This window comes from Passer domesticus, chromosome 5 (assembly GCF_036417665.1).
Source record: "Passer domesticus isolate bPasDom1 chromosome 5, bPasDom1.hap1, whole genome shotgun sequence".
NCBI classification, from domain to species: Eukaryota; Metazoa; Chordata; class Aves; order Passeriformes; family Passeridae; genus Passer; species Passer domesticus.
The window spans coordinates 39793876-39812772 of NC_087478.1; the positions used below are offsets into that span (position 1 = coordinate 39793876).

The 18897-nt window shown below is 34.5% G+C and overlaps 1 long non-coding RNA gene across 1 annotated transcript in view; it reads right to left on the minus strand.

Annotated features, from left to right (window-relative positions):
• Positions 1–3972: 3972 nt before the first annotated feature.
• LOC135300313 (uncharacterized) overlaps positions 3973–18897 on the minus strand; it is an 82637-nt gene continuing 67712 nt past the window's right edge. The window contains exons 5-6 of the long non-coding RNA XR_010362172.1: positions 15447–15564; positions 3973–5623 (exon numbers count right to left, since the gene is read on the minus strand). This is a non-coding gene — a long non-coding RNA (uncharacterized LOC135300313). The remainder of the gene's footprint in view (positions 5624–15446; positions 15565–18897) is intronic.

Genomic DNA, 18897 nt, shown 5'->3' on the forward strand with positions numbered 1-18897 from the left:
AGAACACATACTTTACCTAATTAGATATATTTAAAGAAATTATTTTCTTTATTAAAGGCTTTAGAGCTAAGCGCATAATTAGAGTATGCTGCAGCTAAGCTCCAGTGAATTATAGATCAGTTTGCCTATAGCTAAGAGAACTAAGAGTATTAGTTTCTATATTTTTACCTGCTTATCTTTGTGTTTTTTTCTACAGTCAAGTCAGAGTTTATTTTCATGTGTAGAAATTTTTGTAGAGAGTCTGAGAAAATAAAGAACTTTGCTGAGTATTTAATTTAATTGGATTCTAATCAGATTGTCTATCTGAAGGGCCAGATCCTCAGTTGAACAAATTGAACACATAATAAATGGATGTTCTTTGACATCAGATAATATTCTGGGTGCTAGGAAATTCTTAGGTCAGTTAAATTCTGTCTTATGTTTCATGAGTTATGAGCAACTACAAAATTACTTTCTGACATTACATTACTGATTACAGCAGAGGCTCAAAAGAAAGGACTCTGTCATGTGATTGTGAAGTATTAGAAGTCCTAGGTAACATAAAAAAAATATATATAAGTAACATTTAATGTAAAACACCAAATTCATGCTTAATATAGAAGTATTCCTGGAAGCATGAGTCTGATACAAAGTATTCCAAGGTGGTCTAACCATCAGACTATAAAGTCAAATTTACTCTGCACTTTGTCTCTGATCCAGTATAGTTTTTATTGCCATACTGCAATGGGGACTTGCAGTATAGCAAGGGCATATAGTGCAAGTCTCCTTGGACTGCAGGCTTGTTCTGGGGACTTGTTCAAAAGAGACATTCAGATTTCTTACACTTCAATAGACTATTGTCTGAGTAGGACATGAAGATTGAAGGTGGAATGCATTTGAGAGCTTTTAGGAATAGGAGGGGACTGAATCTGGGAGTCCAGCCTACTCAGTGGGCGCACTCAGTAGTGTGCCATTCTGTGTGAGAAACTAGGGAAAGACTTCTCTTTGTCTGTGGTCTAAAACTGACCTATTTTAGATTTGTGTGTGAAGAGCATATGGTGTTCTATGGCCTCTGGAAATGTTTAATGGATTGGGGTGATTCAGACTTCACTCCTCCAAGTTTCTCAATCTAACCTGAGCTCAGACATGATCTAAGTGCTGAGCTGCTTAAGCCTGCCAAGCATAGGACAGTTCTGGGCACGTGCAGTGACTTAATAGGTACTGAAGAGATTTAACATCAAATGTTACAGGGCTTACAGAGATTAGGTGTCTCCAGCTCAGAAAGTGAGTCAGGACTTTGAAATTACAATTTCCCCTCTGCAGCCTAAGATTTATTCTAGTGCCTAAATCTTGTACTTTAACCTGCCTTGAATGCCCTCTATATTTTAGATAAAACAAACATTATCTATCACTATGAACTAGCAGGGTTCTTTGTTTCTGGTCATTAACTGCAGAATCATATTTTTTTTAGAGAATAAACCTTAGAAACAGGTGAAATGTTAATTTACTGTCAAAAACCTTTAAATCACATTACTGTATTTAAGACTCTCCTGATCTAGGAAATAAATATGTATCCATTGCATTTAAGTAAAGTCTGAGATAAGGTCGATGTTCAGGCACCTTTGAATATCTGGGTTCCTGTCTCTAGAACAATGTTTAAACCAATGCTGTATTTTTCTCAGCACACAAGTTCCTAAATTGTCCTAGATCCACCACATGCTGATTAAATTGATTGTATCATATGGACAGTTCACTTTGGATTACATTCTTTAAACTACATTCGTTCGCATCCAGTGACATTTGTGATTTTTACAGTCAATGGTATAATATTTTAAAACTTGCTTAACTCTTCTTGGAATCTTTTTGTCACAATGTTAGCTACTTTAGGATCGTTCAGATAAATTTTTTTTCCATCTGTCCACTGGGAAGGGAAAATGAAGAGCTGAGAAATCAAAAGGATCTGAAAGTAGATAAATGAACATTTTCTTTTAAAAATGTATTTATTTTTGTCTCCTTTTTATTTTTTAAAGATCTTTATCACAGTCCCCAAGCCACAGGCTATTGAAATTTCTACTGCAAAGATTCACCCGGTGCTGAATAATCACATACAACTTTTGTTTGATCTCTTCAATTTGAAGCTTTTAAGTCAGGCTGCTGAGATCATTGCCTATTGTGCTGACCAATACTGTATCCTTGTACTTCCCTGCAAGTCTGCATTCATCTGCTGACTCTGGTCTTGCTTTATATTAATTCTAATTTTTTTCAGGCAGTGACTGTGTCATTGTTTCTTATATATATATCTATATTATATGTATATGTACATACATATATCTATCTATCTATATCTATACACATCTGTTTGAACTGAATTCTTAAGTATTACTATGGTGCAAACACCAATCACTAGTCATGTAAAATCATGTACATTTATTTAATATACTTTTTGCAAGAATGAAAAAATATATATTATGTTAATATTGTGGCACTTAAAAATAATAGCTCTGTATTTGAAGGTAATTCTGATTATTAATATTTTAAATAAAATAATCTATTTTAACATTCGGCTTTGTGAGAGTTTGAAGAAAAGGGGTTTATTTTAAATAAGACTCTCAAAACTGACATTCAAAACCAGAAATCCTTTCAGCACTATGTGATTCTGAAAAGTGAGTACAATTAAGAAAAGCAAAGAACCCAATATTTAATAATTTCTGTTTCTTATACAGTAAAGTTTCATAGGACTATTTTTCTTCAACATATGCCTCATGCCCTTCATTCTGCCTCTTCCAGACATCATGTAGTCACCCAGTGCAATCTATATGTTAGAGAAATGCTTCTCGTTTCTGGAAAAAGCAAATTTACAGTTATATCCTAAAAGTACTACAAATATATTTAAATTCTAATTGTGGCAGATCAGATTAGAACATGACAAGTGTTACTGTCTTTGTAAAATAAGCTTAATCGTCTTGATAAAGCAAATTATTAATTTATGTGCTACAAAAGGCTGAGAAGAATTCCTTCTGTTCAAATCATCTGCTATTCAGAGATTTCTCATCAGGTTATAAACACTCCACCAAATGCATCTGGAATTTAGTATCCCAAATCTTAATTATGCCTGCAAAAAACCCAACACCAAAGTATTTACATACTGTTTGCAGAAATTCTAGTGCATTTCTTCTATGTACATGACTATTTATCTACACTAAATGGAATCACAGCCAACAGAATCTCTTATAAGCAACTCGCTTTTGTTAGAATAATTAACAATATAAATATTCCAGCATGCACTTTATTGTTACACTAAAGACTCTACTGGGACATATAAAGACACTAAAGGTAAAGTGGATAAGTCAATTTACTGTAATTTTCTCTTTCACATGTTGCATATTAGCTCTTTTAAAGGTTATGGGTTTGCAATCTGCATAAAGACTTAAACCTGCAATCTGAATGTGAGATGTAAACTCAAACTGAGAATAAGGGAAAGCTGGCTTGTGTTAATGCAAAATATTGCAAAATTAAAGAAGTGTGTTGCAAAAGTTTTTGTGTTGGCTATCTTTGTCATACTTTCTCTCTCATTCTTGAAATTTTCTATAAGAGAATGGCACTCAGGTGTGAGGGTGTGGGTGACCTTTCTGTTCTCATAGGTGTGTGTACAACTGTATATTTCCTACTTCTTATTACTATCAAAACCAAACCATTCATTGCCTGAAAACTAACAGCTCCAATCAGGAAGTAAGTTTTATCTGTGTGCAGAGATGGGTCCAGAAGATGTCAGCTGGCACCACATATTATTAATATATGCTTGATATTCAAATGAGAAATAACAAAAATTTAAATGGAATACCATGACATTTCATCACTTAGCAGTTGTACTAAGGAAAAAATGGCACATATTTTCTCTTCCACAAAAACATCTTGTACACTGTAAAACCAGTTAAATAAGTTCTAGAAGAATATCCTGGTAGAGTCATTAGGTGTATTCGCCGTTTTCTTTGCAGCTACACAGTTCATTGAAAAAAGGAAGCTTAGCTGGAGTTTCTGTATCCTGGCATTTACAAAAAGTGAAGGTTTGTATTGGCAGTTAGAAGAAGTGATTTAACCTGTACCTTAGACAGGAAAAGAGTACAAAAATGAAGGGAAATTGATGTAAAAAAAGCAACTTAATTTTTTTTTCTTTTAATATTTTGCCCTAATAGCTTGATTCATTCAATCATCTATTATTCTTTCTTACTTTTTATTTTCTATTTATTTTTAATACCATTTAATTACATATTAGTTTAGCTAGTGGTTTTAATTTGTCTTATGGGTCTTCAAACATGTCATTAATTATTTATCTGTAATTATAAGTCAAAGCCATTTTGAGTCATGTGCTTTCTAATTCCACATGGTAAGAGGAAGATTTTGATTTTTGTATATCTATATATAACAATGATTGAGGTAAAATGAATACTGCTTATACTAAATTAGAAGCAAAGGAAATTCAAATAGCATGGCATTCACATCCTGTGGCTTCAGCCACTTAAAGGGCAGATAATATCTTCTGGGCTTTCTTGGTTGTCAGTGATACTTTAAATAGCAAAGAGAATTTTGATTGCATGCTGCTGCTTGGAAATGGCACTTCTTGGTTGGCATTATGGGGCAAAATTCTTTTGCATTACCTCCAGCCAGTGCATAAGGAACACTTCAAACCAGCTAAGGGTTTTTTTGTTGCTTATGGTTCACTCATTATTTTATACAGCACTAGTGTGCATACAGAATCAGCGCTAAATATATTTGATGATTAAATAGTACATTGCAATCCTTGCAATTCATATCATTGCAAACCATCACTTTAGTAATATAAGCATAGCAAAAAAGCCTTTAAAAAGTAAGATGAGATAATAAACAGCACCAATCCTCCTTGTTTATACTGCAGAATTCAGTACTTATTACTGTTCTGTGTAAAACACTAGGAAAACAATCATTTCCAGGCTTCATAAAAGCAATGCAAATATCAGCAGGTGTATTAGTGCTATTACCATGGCTGTAAAAAGCTTATTTGAGCAAAATGTTCAGGAAGAAACTCTTATTACTTGGCAATGCTGCTGGACCATAATCTTTATACAAAAGCTGAAGTCACTAGCTGAAACCATAACTGCCTTAAAGCAAGTATGTAAACACAAGAGTTCTTAAAAGCTTGGCAAAACAGCCTAAACAGGAGCAGGCATCTTCTGCTCATCAGTTACAATGGAAGTAACAAACCCATGCTGGGCAAAGTGGACTTCTGATAAAAGCTACCCCATCAAGCCTCTTGCAGACACAAATAAAGGTGTCTCTGGATTAAAATCCATTTCAAAAGAAGGCATTTCATAACCTGAAACAGAACTGGAAATGGAAGGAGTAAATCAGGTTCATCAGATAGCTATTGCTACGAGTCTGAATTATTGATATTATTCCTGTTGTAATCGATGATAACTGGTCCGCAGATAAAATTTTTCACTGTCTGTATTTATACAGCTGCAACTGGCTATAATTGAGTAACTCAGTCTTGTGTAATTCCACTGGTGATACGTAAGAAGTTCAGACAGAACCAAGAGAGAATTGTGGGGAATTTTTTTCACTTGCTTGTTTTATTTCCTTGAGAAAGATCACCTCAGTTATTAGTGGGCTGAAATGAAAGAAAGGAGAAAAAAGAAAAGGAAAAATAAAAGTTAAATAAATATTCACTAAACATGTACAAATTCTAAACATCTGGATAAAAATATGAAGATACCACTGTGCTGAAAAATGGAGAAGTATTTAACACTAATTAAACCAACAAGCACATTGGCCATAACTCATAGACAAAGGAGGAAAAAACATGGAGAATACACCAGACACTGAACACAGATCTTTCCTTTCTGATGGTATAAATAAATGTTCACTTGGTATAAACAATGAATAATTTTTTGCCTTTAATATTTTGGCTATTTTTTAAGATTAAAAGAAATAAAGAAAACCATATATTTAATGCAAAATATGAAGCCTTGAACTTTTTTATCTGTTCTTGAATAGGTGAGGTACCAAATAAACCACTCCTGACTCAATCCTAATCCAAAGGTAAAGAATGGTCAAAGTAATAAATGTGACTGAGAGATGAACTACCTTTTATCTTTGGTTTAAAAATATTAGAATAGCATAATAACAGTCCTAATACTGTGCCATTAATCTTCAGAAAGACAGCAGTGACTTTAAAATAGAGTAAAAACTGATTAAGAAAAAGACATCTAAAATCAATTTATGCTTAAACTATAATCCTTTTACATTGAATATGGAGACTGAACCTTGGGCCAAAATTTCAGTATTACTGAGTACAAGTAAAAGGAAATCAACTGCCAAGAAAAAACTAAAATAAATTAATCATTATGAAAATTCCAAGTTTATACTTTGCATTTGGAAAATAAAAAGGCAGCTGAAGGTAATAAATAGTACTTCAATCTGAAATCTGACAAACCACACACTAAAAAAACCATCAAAAACCCTATCACAAAACATTCTGAACTTGCAAACTGGAAATACATCTGTGAATATTAGAGACGATTCACTGTGTTTTACATTTTTCTAATTAAAAAAAAAAAAAAGTTAGACTACTCTTTAGTTCACATCGCATGTCAATTAAAGCAAGTCAATGCCCACTTCCAGCCACAGATTTCTCCACTGTTGCAGTTTTAAAAAGATGTGGTGTCAGCTATAATTAAATCAATAATTAGGCAGCTGCAAATTATGACGGAAAACCTGGAAAACTTCATAAATTAACCCCTACAAGCATCCCAAAATTGTTAGTCACTGGACAGCTTCAAGCATTTTAATCCATGAAACTTGACCATGAATTTTATAAGAGCAAGTAATTTTGCAATGGTTGAAGTAATAAAGTATTTTACAGAAATAATTTTCAAGGTCTTCAGCTTCTCTGAGTAATGGATTTTAAGCTCCAGTCTGAGATCTTGAAGATAGATTTTGCTTTTCTTCCTTTTTTCTTTCCCCAAATAACCAACAAATAAAAAGATTTCTTGAGTTATAACCTGAAAACCAATGCTTCCAAATTATTAGAACCACCAGAAAAGTCTTCTACCTAATGAGGGATAACATTTAAAGGTAAATGCAAATAGAACAGAACATTGAACTATTTTTGTCATCAGTAAATATTGGAACTTGCAGAAGGACAGACCCTTGTCCTCCCTTAGGAGTCAAGTAGAACATCTTAAGGCCAAAGTTTCTAAAAATGACATGATTAAGATGTTGCTACATCTTGACCCTCTATGCACCAAATTCTTCAAAATACCAGGAGATAATTTTGGCATACAATTGTCTACAAGAGCTTTTCAAGCAGTTAAATGTGGTTAGAAGCCATTTTCTATCATTAAACCATCCACACTTCTGAGTTCTGTATGAATTTGAAAAATAAAACCCATGTGAAATGACAGAACCTAAAAGGACATTTTAGAACCTCAGCCAAACTTTTACTCAAATTTAATTTTGTGAGGAGCTGACACATATCTGTACTGGTTTCATCTGACTTTAAGCTGGAATTATATTTTATGCAGTCTAATATGCTTTCTTTACTGATAAATAATTCATTTTTTAAAAATGCTTTATACAGAGCTCTTGGACTAGAAAAGAAAAGAAAAAGGGCACATATAGGACATTTCTATAAGAAGCTGGCTCAAAATGTAAGGCTCGAACCTGATCTGAAGCATAAACAATGTTTTGGTATGTTTCTGCTGGATTAGGTTTTTTAACGAGAGTCTTTTGGCTGAGTCTGGATCATATCTACATCCCCTCAGTGTTCAGAAAACAGAAGTTAAACAAGACACATTTCAGGCAGGAAATATATGTATAGAGGAAAATTGGGGAAATATACAAGTGATTTCCTCTATCTACAGTAATTAAAGACTGTCTTTTTCTAGTCAGAAACAGCTGAGGTCATATTGAGGCACCTGAAGAAATATGAGTAGCATCAGCCATTTCCCTAACTGTTAAATGCAAGTATTTAAATGAAACAAAAAAAAAAAAAAAAATAGGTTGGAGTAATTACTGAAGCTTTTTAGGGATCTGAACAAAAGCCTCTCCTCAGATAGGCCTGCAGAATCTAAGTTCTAGGGACCAAGACAATGAAAGAACTCATACAATTCTGGCTTACGATAAGAATTAACCAATTCAAAACAATTTTGTTTCCTTTATGGCAGTAAAACAATCTTTGATAAAAAGCTGAAGTATATGTAATACATATAAGATCATATATATGCATACATAAATATATATTTTTATTTTACATGATTTCATAAGAAAATGTTGAACTGGATGAAAAACTGGTTTGAAAAGGAGTATTTTATAAAAATATTTTTACAGTTCATTATGAAATTGGAGTCAGTTATCTGATGATGACCACAGAGATTTGTCTTGGACCAGTACCATTATTTTTAACAAATTTTGATGGACAGATTTTCAACAGTCAGTATAGAATGTGTTGCAAGCAAATCAGAGAACAAAAATTCAGCAAGTCAGAAGCACTGTCCAACTTTCAAAATATTAAATAAAATAAGAAATGAGAATGATGAGATGTCAAGGAAAAAAATTACTGGGGGAAATTTGACAACTGTGTCATCTAGGGGAAAGACAAGGAAAATCCTACAGAGGACTGAAAGGGCTAATGCTAAAACAATTTTTGCTTGGTCCAAAGGTCCAGCTAATTTACCATTTCTTTTGCATTTACCAGTAGCCAATAAAAACTGTTTGGGAAAGACTATATGAAGGGAAGTAAGATGGACTGACTCCTCCCTAGTATATTCTCTGAAAATATACCAAGCGTGAATTTACAGATTTGGGGTAAATGCTAAAAAGAAACTGTTAACAGAGTTCAGGGAAGTTTCAAATCACTATCAGGAGACATTTCTGTAGCAGTAGATTGGACAAATGCTTATGAGACATGATAGTTGATCCTGGAATGAGTCAGGATATGAATCAAGGTCTTGAGACCTCTTTCAGAAATATGGTTCCACATTTTCTCAGTCATCTTCCAACCATCTTCCAGGGATTTTTTTTTTTTTTTGGTCAGAAAATATATGATGTGTTTTATGAACAAACCATGAGCAATGTTTGGCTGAGGAAGATGAAGTGAAGAGGTTACAGTTCACAGGTGGAATATGATTCAACAGCACAAAACCAGACTGGACTGAAAATAAAATAGTATTTTCAGAAAACTAGATGAATGTCAATATTTGTTCAGGAGATGTCACTTGAATTAGGGAAAAAATAAAAGGTGAATGAAACCCTAAGGGGAATTAAATGAGAATTCGTATTTCAATTGAGAAAACATAAAAATTTTTTTTTTGGGACAAGTTTTGAAAAGAATTATTTTTCCGTACAATAAATGGCAATTTTCTTCTCCCCATTATTCAGCATATCTCTGTGGATTTTATTGCTTTCTTTCATGTACTATCTTATTAAAATATCTCCTTTTTTTCTCTGTGTTGGTCTTCCAGACTCTCAGATGTAGGACCAGACACAGTACATTTCTCCAGCATCATATGCCTTCTTGCTAATAACTGAATCTTTATCTATTAAATTAGGAAACATTTCTGTAAAGGAAGTCAGCTAAACAAAGTTGTGTTTATCACATTACAATTATATCATAGATGTTACCTAAGAAACTACTAAAAATATGCAATATATAAGCAGAAATTATTAAAGCTTCATATAGAACTTTTCTTCAGCAATTTGCGCGTAACCAGATGTGCAAACTTCTCAATCTTCTCTGTATCAAATAATACAAAGGGCCTGAGAGTACTCAAAGAGTTGACTGATGTTAATGCAAGGCCTTTCTCAGGGATTTTTGAATGGGAATCTGGAAATAATTTGGAAAGTCCTAGAAATCTGGAAAATTTCCAGTTGACTGAAAGCGGGTCAGTGTTGCCCAAATTTTGAAGAAGAGCAAGGACTTGAAACTACAGGCTTGTCAGTCTCACTGCAGCACGCAGCTGGATAAACAAATGATCACTCATGTGGTGGGTGAGGCACTCATGAGTTGGGCACAAAGGGTTACAACGAATGGAGTGACTTCAGACTGACAGCCTGTCACTGGTGGGGTTCCACAGGGCTCTATCTCCTGCTCTGTGCTCTTCAACATCTTCAGAAATGACTTAGAGAAAGGACTTGTAGGATTACTAAGTAAATTTGCTTATGAAGCTAAATTGTGAGGAGCTGTTGACTCCTTCAAAGGCAGAGAGAACCTGTGGAGAGACTTCAATGATTAGAGATTGGAAATGACCAACCATATGAAATTCAAGAAGAGACAGTGTAGTATACTGAACGTGGGATCAGGCAATCTTGGACATATGGACCGACTGGGGAATGAGATGCTGGAAGGCAGAGATGTGGAAAGGGATCTGGGGTTGCTATTTGATGGAAAGTTGAATATGAGTCAGCAGTGTCCTGGCAGCCAGGAAGGCCAATGTTGTCCTGGGGGGCTTCAGGAACATCATCGCCAGCTGGGCAAGGGAGGGGTTTTTCCTGCTATTCTCTGAGCTGGGACAGCCTCACCTTGATTGTTGAGGGCAGTTTTGGGTGCCACAATATAAAACAGATATTAAACTATTTGGGCACGTCCAAAGCACGGCCATGAGGTTGGTGAAGGGCCTTGAGGTGAAGCCACACGAGGAGTGGCTGAGGTCACTTGGTCTGTTCAGCCTGGAGGAGGCTGAGGGGAGACCTCATTGCAGTTACAACTTCCTTGTGAGGGGAAGAGGAGTGGCAGGCACTGATCTCTTCTCTGTGGTGCCCAGTGACAGGACCTGCAGGAACAGTGTGAAGTTGTATCAGGGGAAGTTTAGTTTGGACATCAGGAAAGTTTCTTCACTCAAAGGGTGATTGGACACTGAAACAGCCTCCCCAGGGAAATGGTCACACCACCAAGCCTGACAGTTTGAATAAAAAGTTCTCAGGTACATGGTGTGATTCTTATAGGTGTCCTGTGCAGTGCCAGGAGTTGGATTTCAATGATCCTTGTGGGTCTCTGAACTCAGCAGATTCTAGGAATTAAAAAAAAAAAAAAAAAAAAAAAAAAAAAAAAAGGAACTTGACATTTTATTTAGAGGAGATTAGCTGTTCTTTGCAATTCCATAAAAAAAAAAAAATGATTTGGAATAGTAGCTTACTTTATCTCTCATTACTTCTGTAAAAGGTTTGTCTCCCTCCCATAATTATGGAAAATCTGATGCCAGAATAAATGAACTAAACCCCACCTTGACATACATTGATGTTAATCAAGGCTAATCAGGGTTGTCCCTGTAGCACATAGCAACATAATAGTTTTTCTAAACAGAAATACACCCTAGAGGTCTTAATTCACTCTTTTAGAGGCACTGACATGTTGAGGTCTTTTCTAAGTTTGATTTCCACAAAATGAAACTTTACAACTGCATAAACATCATGTTTACTTTAATTGATCTTCACAGAATCAGATAATCACAGAATATTCTGAGTTGAAAAGGACAGACAAGGATAATCAAGTCTAATTCTCATGTTTGCTACTTTTCCTTTGCTTTCCCAACAAGAATAAGAATTTTGTTGGCTCCTATAATTCATGAAGTCTTTTCACTGCATATTTCCTTTTTCTTCCATGTCTCTTATCTACTTTTTGTGTTTCCCAGTCCTTAGCTAGCTGACAAGTAATAAGGATTAACCCTTTGCCAAACATGGTACATAAACAACTTTTGGTATATGATGAATGTTTCATCAAAGAAGTGATATCTGTCATGGATCTCAATGTTGATCTTATGGTGAAACACACCAGAAGTTCCACCTGAGGGTGAGGTACAACTGCTTTACTGTGCAAGTCACTGTGCACTGGAAGAGATTGCCCAGGGAGATTGTGGAGTCTCCCTCACTGGAAATATTAAAGATGATTCTGGATGCAACCCTGTGCCATGCACTCCGTGATGACCCTGCTTGAGCAGAGAGGTTGGACCGGATGACCCACAGTAGCTCTTTCCAACCTTACACTTTCTGGGATTCTGTGATTTATATTAGTACAGGAACACACTTGCTTTTCTGAAACATGGCTTCAGACTTATGCTATTCTTTCTAGAGAGCCAGATTCAAATGTAAAGTACGCAAAAAGTGCTTCATGATACTTCATGGATAGGCATGGAAAGGCTACAGGCATTCCATGCCTACTATAAGAATCACCTGCTCAAATTCATTATGATATATCATTATCTTATGTGTTAGATACTGATGCTGAGGAGTAGAAAAATTGATGTGCTTTTAGAAAGGTACATATTTGATTTTAAAGAGTGCTTTCATTTCACAAAATGCTTTGAAGAATGTGCAACTTTTTTTTTCCTCTTTTGAATAATACCAAGTTAATATATTTACATTATCTGCATTGCTTAAATTTATTCTATAAATATATTTTCACTGAAATGACTGCAATATAAGTGGAAATGAAACAGCCTCAGTTGGTTTCAGAGAAATCTGGAAAGGCTCACACTATGCTCTGTATTGAGAGCTCAGACATCATTTTCCATGGAACTTATGACAAGGTGGTGGAAAATTTTAGCTATATTTTGGCTGCTGCATCAAGGGAAAAGATTACCATGGCCAAAATCAATTCTCTCTGCAATTCTTTACCTCTGTTATCTGCACTATTCTGCCTGTTATCTGTTTTCTCTCCCCATTGTTTTGGTTGGCAAGGGAAGTACAGGTCATTCTGCAGTGGCACCTGAACACAGCTGCACAGGCTGCTCCTTGTACTGACGAGCTAATTACGCAATAGTGAGAAATCTAAACGCACATTTCCTGGAGAGCTGAAAGGTATCACTTTCAGCAGAAGGGTAGCTAACTCAAAGGGGCAATAGAATCCTTCACATTCATATCCCTTTGTAAAAGGAGCTGTTGCATAAGTTGTGTATATGGCAAAATTTGTTGAGGTCTGATTATTGAGCAAGCTGACACAATGGGAGGAAAAATGTTTTAGTGGATACAAAAAGTGTTCTGATCAAATAAAATACAAGCCACAACAATAATGGCTTGAAAGGGACTGTTTTACTGCCTGCACCAAATTGTCTGTTTTTTGAAGACAGCTTAGGTAAAGGCAAAATATACTGTTCATACATTTAATGATATATTTTTCCATGCACGACTTGGCATACATTATAACAGTGGACTGAAAGCATAGTCATAGTGATCTGAGGAATATCTGTTATAATTTTTTAGCTAGATAATTTGAATTTGTTTCCCAAGTAGTTGGTTTCTATGGATAAGATAAGCAGAAAATAATTTCTCCAAATTGGAATTGATGAAATGCCTTTTTCTAAGCCAAGCATACAAGTAATTTCTGATTAAATTATGGATTAAAATAATAAGGGTGAATTATTTTCTCACTGCTTTTGTTTTTTTTTTTTTTTTTTCCATGGGTTCACTTATATTTTATAGACAGACAAAATTATATGCTTCACTCTTGAGTATTATTATCTTTCTGCTTAATTGAGCTGTAAATTGCTTGAAGAAATATACAAAAAATCTGCTAAAAAAATCTAAAGCATTTAATATCAAAAACATTTTACTGAAAGATCCCACTTCAGAAATAAAAAATCCTCATGAGAATTATATTAACAGTTTTGTAAGGTAAGTTTTGCAATTTAGTAAATCAGGTAAGTTAAATAGAAGTATGTAGGTTCTTGTGTAGTTAATCAGTTCCAGTGGTTTTTATTTGACATTCTCCAAATAAAATCTGACTTCATTTTTACTTTGCCGTAAGGTAAAAATATAGATTTGACTGAGGCTCATTATGTCTCTTCCAAGCTGTATGTATATTACAGCTGCAAAACTATTTATTTATCTGTCAGATGTCTTCTTTCTTACAGCTTGTCTCCAAAGGGAACCTCCTTGGGATTTTGATTTGTCCAGATATTTCTTGCTGTACATTTTAAAATATTTCTTGCCAGCTTAGTTTTGCCATGTCAGTAAGACACAGCAGTTACAGGTCCTAAGAGAAAGCTTATTTCCTTCTAAATCCAGAGCAGATTATTATAGGAAATTCTTGATATTTTCCAGGCATACAAGTTTCAGAGGTAATATAAAGAAAATAGCATCAAGAAAAGCTCTTTGCGCTTAACTACTCCAATAACGTAAGTGGGCAATTGGATTGAAGATCCAGGTCCATCGTGAAACGAATGGTATCCATCTATATCAGAGTCAAAACTCATGTGCTTATCATGGTCATTGCTCCTGCTTGTGGATGCTAGAGAGAGAGCAGACAGGAAGGTGACACATGCAGGTTTTAAGCCTCAGAGTGAGAATGCTCTCAGGAAACCGTATGCAGTATGCTCTCAGAGCATATATTAAAATAAATAAAAATCTTACTTTTCTTTTTCTTTCTCACATAAGCTTAACAGAAAAAAATTGTTATGGTAAAAAAATCAAAGTCTTTGAGATTTATTTTTGGTTTTATTTACTTTCCATGACTCTTGTCCCTTCTCTTTTCTCTTAAGATTTGAAAAAAAGTAAAACTAAGCTGAAAAACTATGTACATATATTTTATGAGCAATACATTTCCTTTTCATTTTTTTACAGTTACTTTTTTTCTCACACACAGCCTTGCTTCACATATACTTTTGTCATCACAAGAAAATAGCATGCCTGTCCCATAAAATGTCTGGTTAGCATGAGCATTTCAGCTCTTAAAGTATTACTTTACACACTTGCCCATGGAGTAAAAAGTTTTTCAGTCATGGTGGATCACAGTCTATTTCTTAGGAAAAGCTTCATCTTACAGAGATGGCTAGGAATTCTCTGCCAGGTTACTTCACCTAAACTTAGACGTCTTCAATGTGAGCTGATGTCTAATTTACCTTAAAGTTAATGGAACTCTAGGCCTTGGTACATTTTCCTAGGCATAGGCATTCAATATTGCCTGAGTTGCACTAGAGTTTTAAGTTCCACTGGCCACCTGAAGAACATCCCTCTTCAGGTCTCATGACTTGCCAGTGTTGTCCTCCTCAAGGGAACCAACATCCTAGGGCATCCGAGATGGCACTACAGCTGGAAGCCTGGGCTCAGGCTACACAATGGACATCCTGAACAATACAGTCACTCTAGTCTTGAAAGAATTTAGGTAACTAATCCCTGCATATTCACTTGGCTGAGAATTAATTTGTTCTGTAATTTCTGTTTAGATCTCTATTAATGGAAGCTTAGGCATATGAATATACATGAGAACATCTGCATTAATATGTCTTCATTTCAAACTGATTCCCATCCTGATTATTTGTCAAATACCAACTTTGAGAGGCCTTACTCTGCCTCCCATTTTTCTTTTAAGAGTTTAAATTAAAACTTCCAGAAAACATTATGTGATTTCAGTATGGGGTAGAAATACAAACACATTTGCATGCCAGGAGGCAATTTGAGTAGGTGTGGTACATTGCCTCAGAAAGATATGTCTCACTTACCTTCGGTTTAACCAATTCTTCTTAGGAGCTGACAAAATGTGTCTCTCTCTAAGCAGTTGAAAAGCATTCTTTGGCTCGCAAAGAAAACATTAGCTTGCAGCTTCTCCGCTGTTTTTATCTTGTAATGAGAAGAGAGGAATCAGGTCATTCCATGGGACATAAAACAATTAGGAATAGAAGGTTGGAAGGATCAGTTCCTGAAATTCTTCCAACGTGGTTACGTAGCCAAAATTTTTAAGTTTTTAACAGCTTTCTAAAATAATATAAAACTGCAACAGAATTTTTCCAATAGATGTTTTGAAATTAAATCTCCTGTAGCTGAATCAAAGCACTTTAAAATATAGATTTAAGCCTCCCTGCTTTAAAAGAATTTTTACCTCTTCAAAGTCTTACCCGTTGTGGCTAAGTGAAGCATAATAATGAGCAAAATTAATAGAAATTAATGTTAGTATTTTAATCATAAGAAAAAAAATAATCTTTAAAGACAAAGATCCTTAAAACAAAAAAGTGTAATCCTTAAATCTGCAGTATACTTAAAAGTGCACAAGGGCTCATTAATCAAGCACTGAAGCTTGATTAGGCGAATATTTGAATCTGAAAAGCATCCAGGCAGACTGTGAAACGTTTAGAGATCATGTAGTGGTGTTTTATTTCAAGTCATGTCTCAAACTCTTACAGTGATGTGGAATAGTCTGAGAGAAATCTTTTTCTGCCTTGCAGAGATGATTTTCACAAAGCTGAAACTGGAGATAAAATAGAGTTAAGGGGCATCCTGAACAGACACTAATTGATCATTGAGTTAATTGGAAGTGTTGAAGCTATTTTAAATGATAGGAAAACTAATCAAGATTTATTAACCATAGGTAACAAATCCATTTGAGAGAGCTCTGGAGAAGTAGGATAATCTGATTTGATAATTTATTGGAGAGGAAGACTATCACTCATGAAAAGTTCTCATTTGCTCTCCCTATTGCAATTATTGCAGGTTTGTCGAAGTTCTGTGCTGCGTCAAGCTCCACTGCTTAATCTGGACAATGTAATTCTCAAATTAATTTTTGATGAACAATTTTAATCTAAGTCTGTCAATAGAGAACAAGAATGTTAGACTATTCATATTTATAAAACTTCTCTTATCCTCTCATTATTGCTAATGATGTGTAACATTCTAAATATTCACACACACAGGATTAGTGAAAAGATAATTACAAAAGCTGTTCCAGGAATACTCTCAAAAGGCTGCTACTTCCAGGTCTTTCAAAAGGCATCACTGACATAGGTGATTCTAACCTAATGGTTCCTGTTCCTTCCATCTGAAGAGAAGTGTCTATTTCTTTATCATAGCACACTCTGTTGATTGTTATATATTAAAAGAGTTTAAAAATGTAACCATTCAACACTGTTCTATTGTCTACTCTACTATTACAAATTTTTTTAATATGGTTTATCTGTTCTGTTCTGTTCTTGCTCCTGGAAAATCTTTAGACTTCAAGCAGCTTTTTTTCTGTCTGATTTTGTAAGAAGCTTATAAGTTTCAGTTAGGCTTCAGGGCTCCCTTTAAAACCACAGGTATTTGGATAATCTTATAGCCACTACCTCAAGAATCACAGACAAACATCAACAAGTGATTTGAAGGATCAGCTACATGGTTCTAGTTCCTCATTGGAACTAGACAGTTCTAGATAATAGCAATTTATATCTTCAATATTTCAACATCCAAAATAGGTATTTCAAACCATGTTCAAAGATAAGTATGAGACAGAATTTACAAAAGGGCAAAAATATGAAGGCTTTTTCTGGAGTTTTATTCTGGCTTTCATGATCTTCCACACCAATTCAGTGCTTTCCATATTATTAAATCTATTTTGAACATATGATTACTTGAAATAGTAGTTATCAACCATATTGAGAAATTAATCTTGTTACTACAATGCTGTAGTGACTGATTTTCAGACAGAGAATGCAGTCTTTTCAGAAAGATTCTCAGGAGCTATAGACAGACAATCCGCACACTTTCTAAATGGTGGTGGTGTTATTATTAATTATTGTTATTAATTATTATTATTGTTACTACTACTACGATTTTAGTAATCTTTGTACACTACTGAGCCTGGGGTGTGTTCATACAGGATGAGCTTGGTCTCAATGTATACATTAAGCATGGCCTAACTTTATCCACTTTTCTATGAGTTATTTCTTGATGCTTTAAAATTTTTCCTTCTGGAAATTTTTCTGCCTTATCAGATGGACTTGCAAACTGTGAACATGACTGCAAGGCTCTTACATAAACTTTCTTGGCAGCTCCTAACAAAATCCCTTTGTGTGAATGTTTATCTTCTTGGAGATGACATGCACAAGCCATGAATTGTAAAATTATTTTTATTTTTTGCATAGCCCTGTGGTTTTGGTTGTTTTTTTTTTATTTTTTTTTCTGCTGCTGTTTATATTTTTCTTATAGAACTGCAGAAGTTCTTTATGCAGTCAATTTATGTCATTAAAAAAATAGAGTTACAGCCAGCAAGTTTGGCTTTGGAAGTATCAAGAGGTGATAGTCAAGATTATCACACTGAAGCTCCTTAACCTTAGCACTGATTTACAGAAGCTGCAGACTGAACTTTTAAATTGAAGAGCTAAGGAATGGTTTTGCAAGCATCAGATGCTGCATCACACACATACACAGACACACACCATGTTTATGTCATTTATTCAAATAAAATATGTTCAGTATCTAGAAACTTTGAAAGCAAGACTTAGGATATGACAAGTTGAGGAGAAAAGACCAAAAAACATATTCAATGGGATATGTGGAGGGCAACATGAAACTAGCAGATTAATGCATCAAGAAAATGACAGAGAGAGCTGCCAAAACACAAGTAAAAACAAGGCTAGAGGAATCAGTCATGGATGAAAGATATGGGGAGGCTCATAAGTCTTTGATAATTGTTAATAAGTGATTTCTTCTGAGTTTTGAAACATATTATAATCTGTCTAAATTTAGATTAACCTGATATTTTTCTCTCATCTAGAATTGTTGAAAAATACAGCTATAAAAACCAGGATGAATAAATTTGAGGAGTGGTTTCCTGCAACAAGACTGTGTATCTCATAATGGGCCATATCTTCAATTTACAATTATACAAATTAGAAATATCCTTTCAAGTTCTGAGAAGACATGCCTATTATTCTGGAGCTCTCTTAATAAATATTATAGTATCATCTAGATTTTAAGATGATTCTAATATATCATAGATTTTTTTAGTATTAAAAATGTAATTGAATATCACTGTAGAGATAGCCAGATAAATCAAATAATAAAGAGAGATGAAAGCCTAAGTAATACTATCTCTTGCTCATAACTTCTCTTATTGTAAGTAAAGAGTAATAGTTTAGACAAATTAAATTCCCGTACATTTTAATAAGATAAATTTACAGCTCCAAAATTATGGCTTCTCTT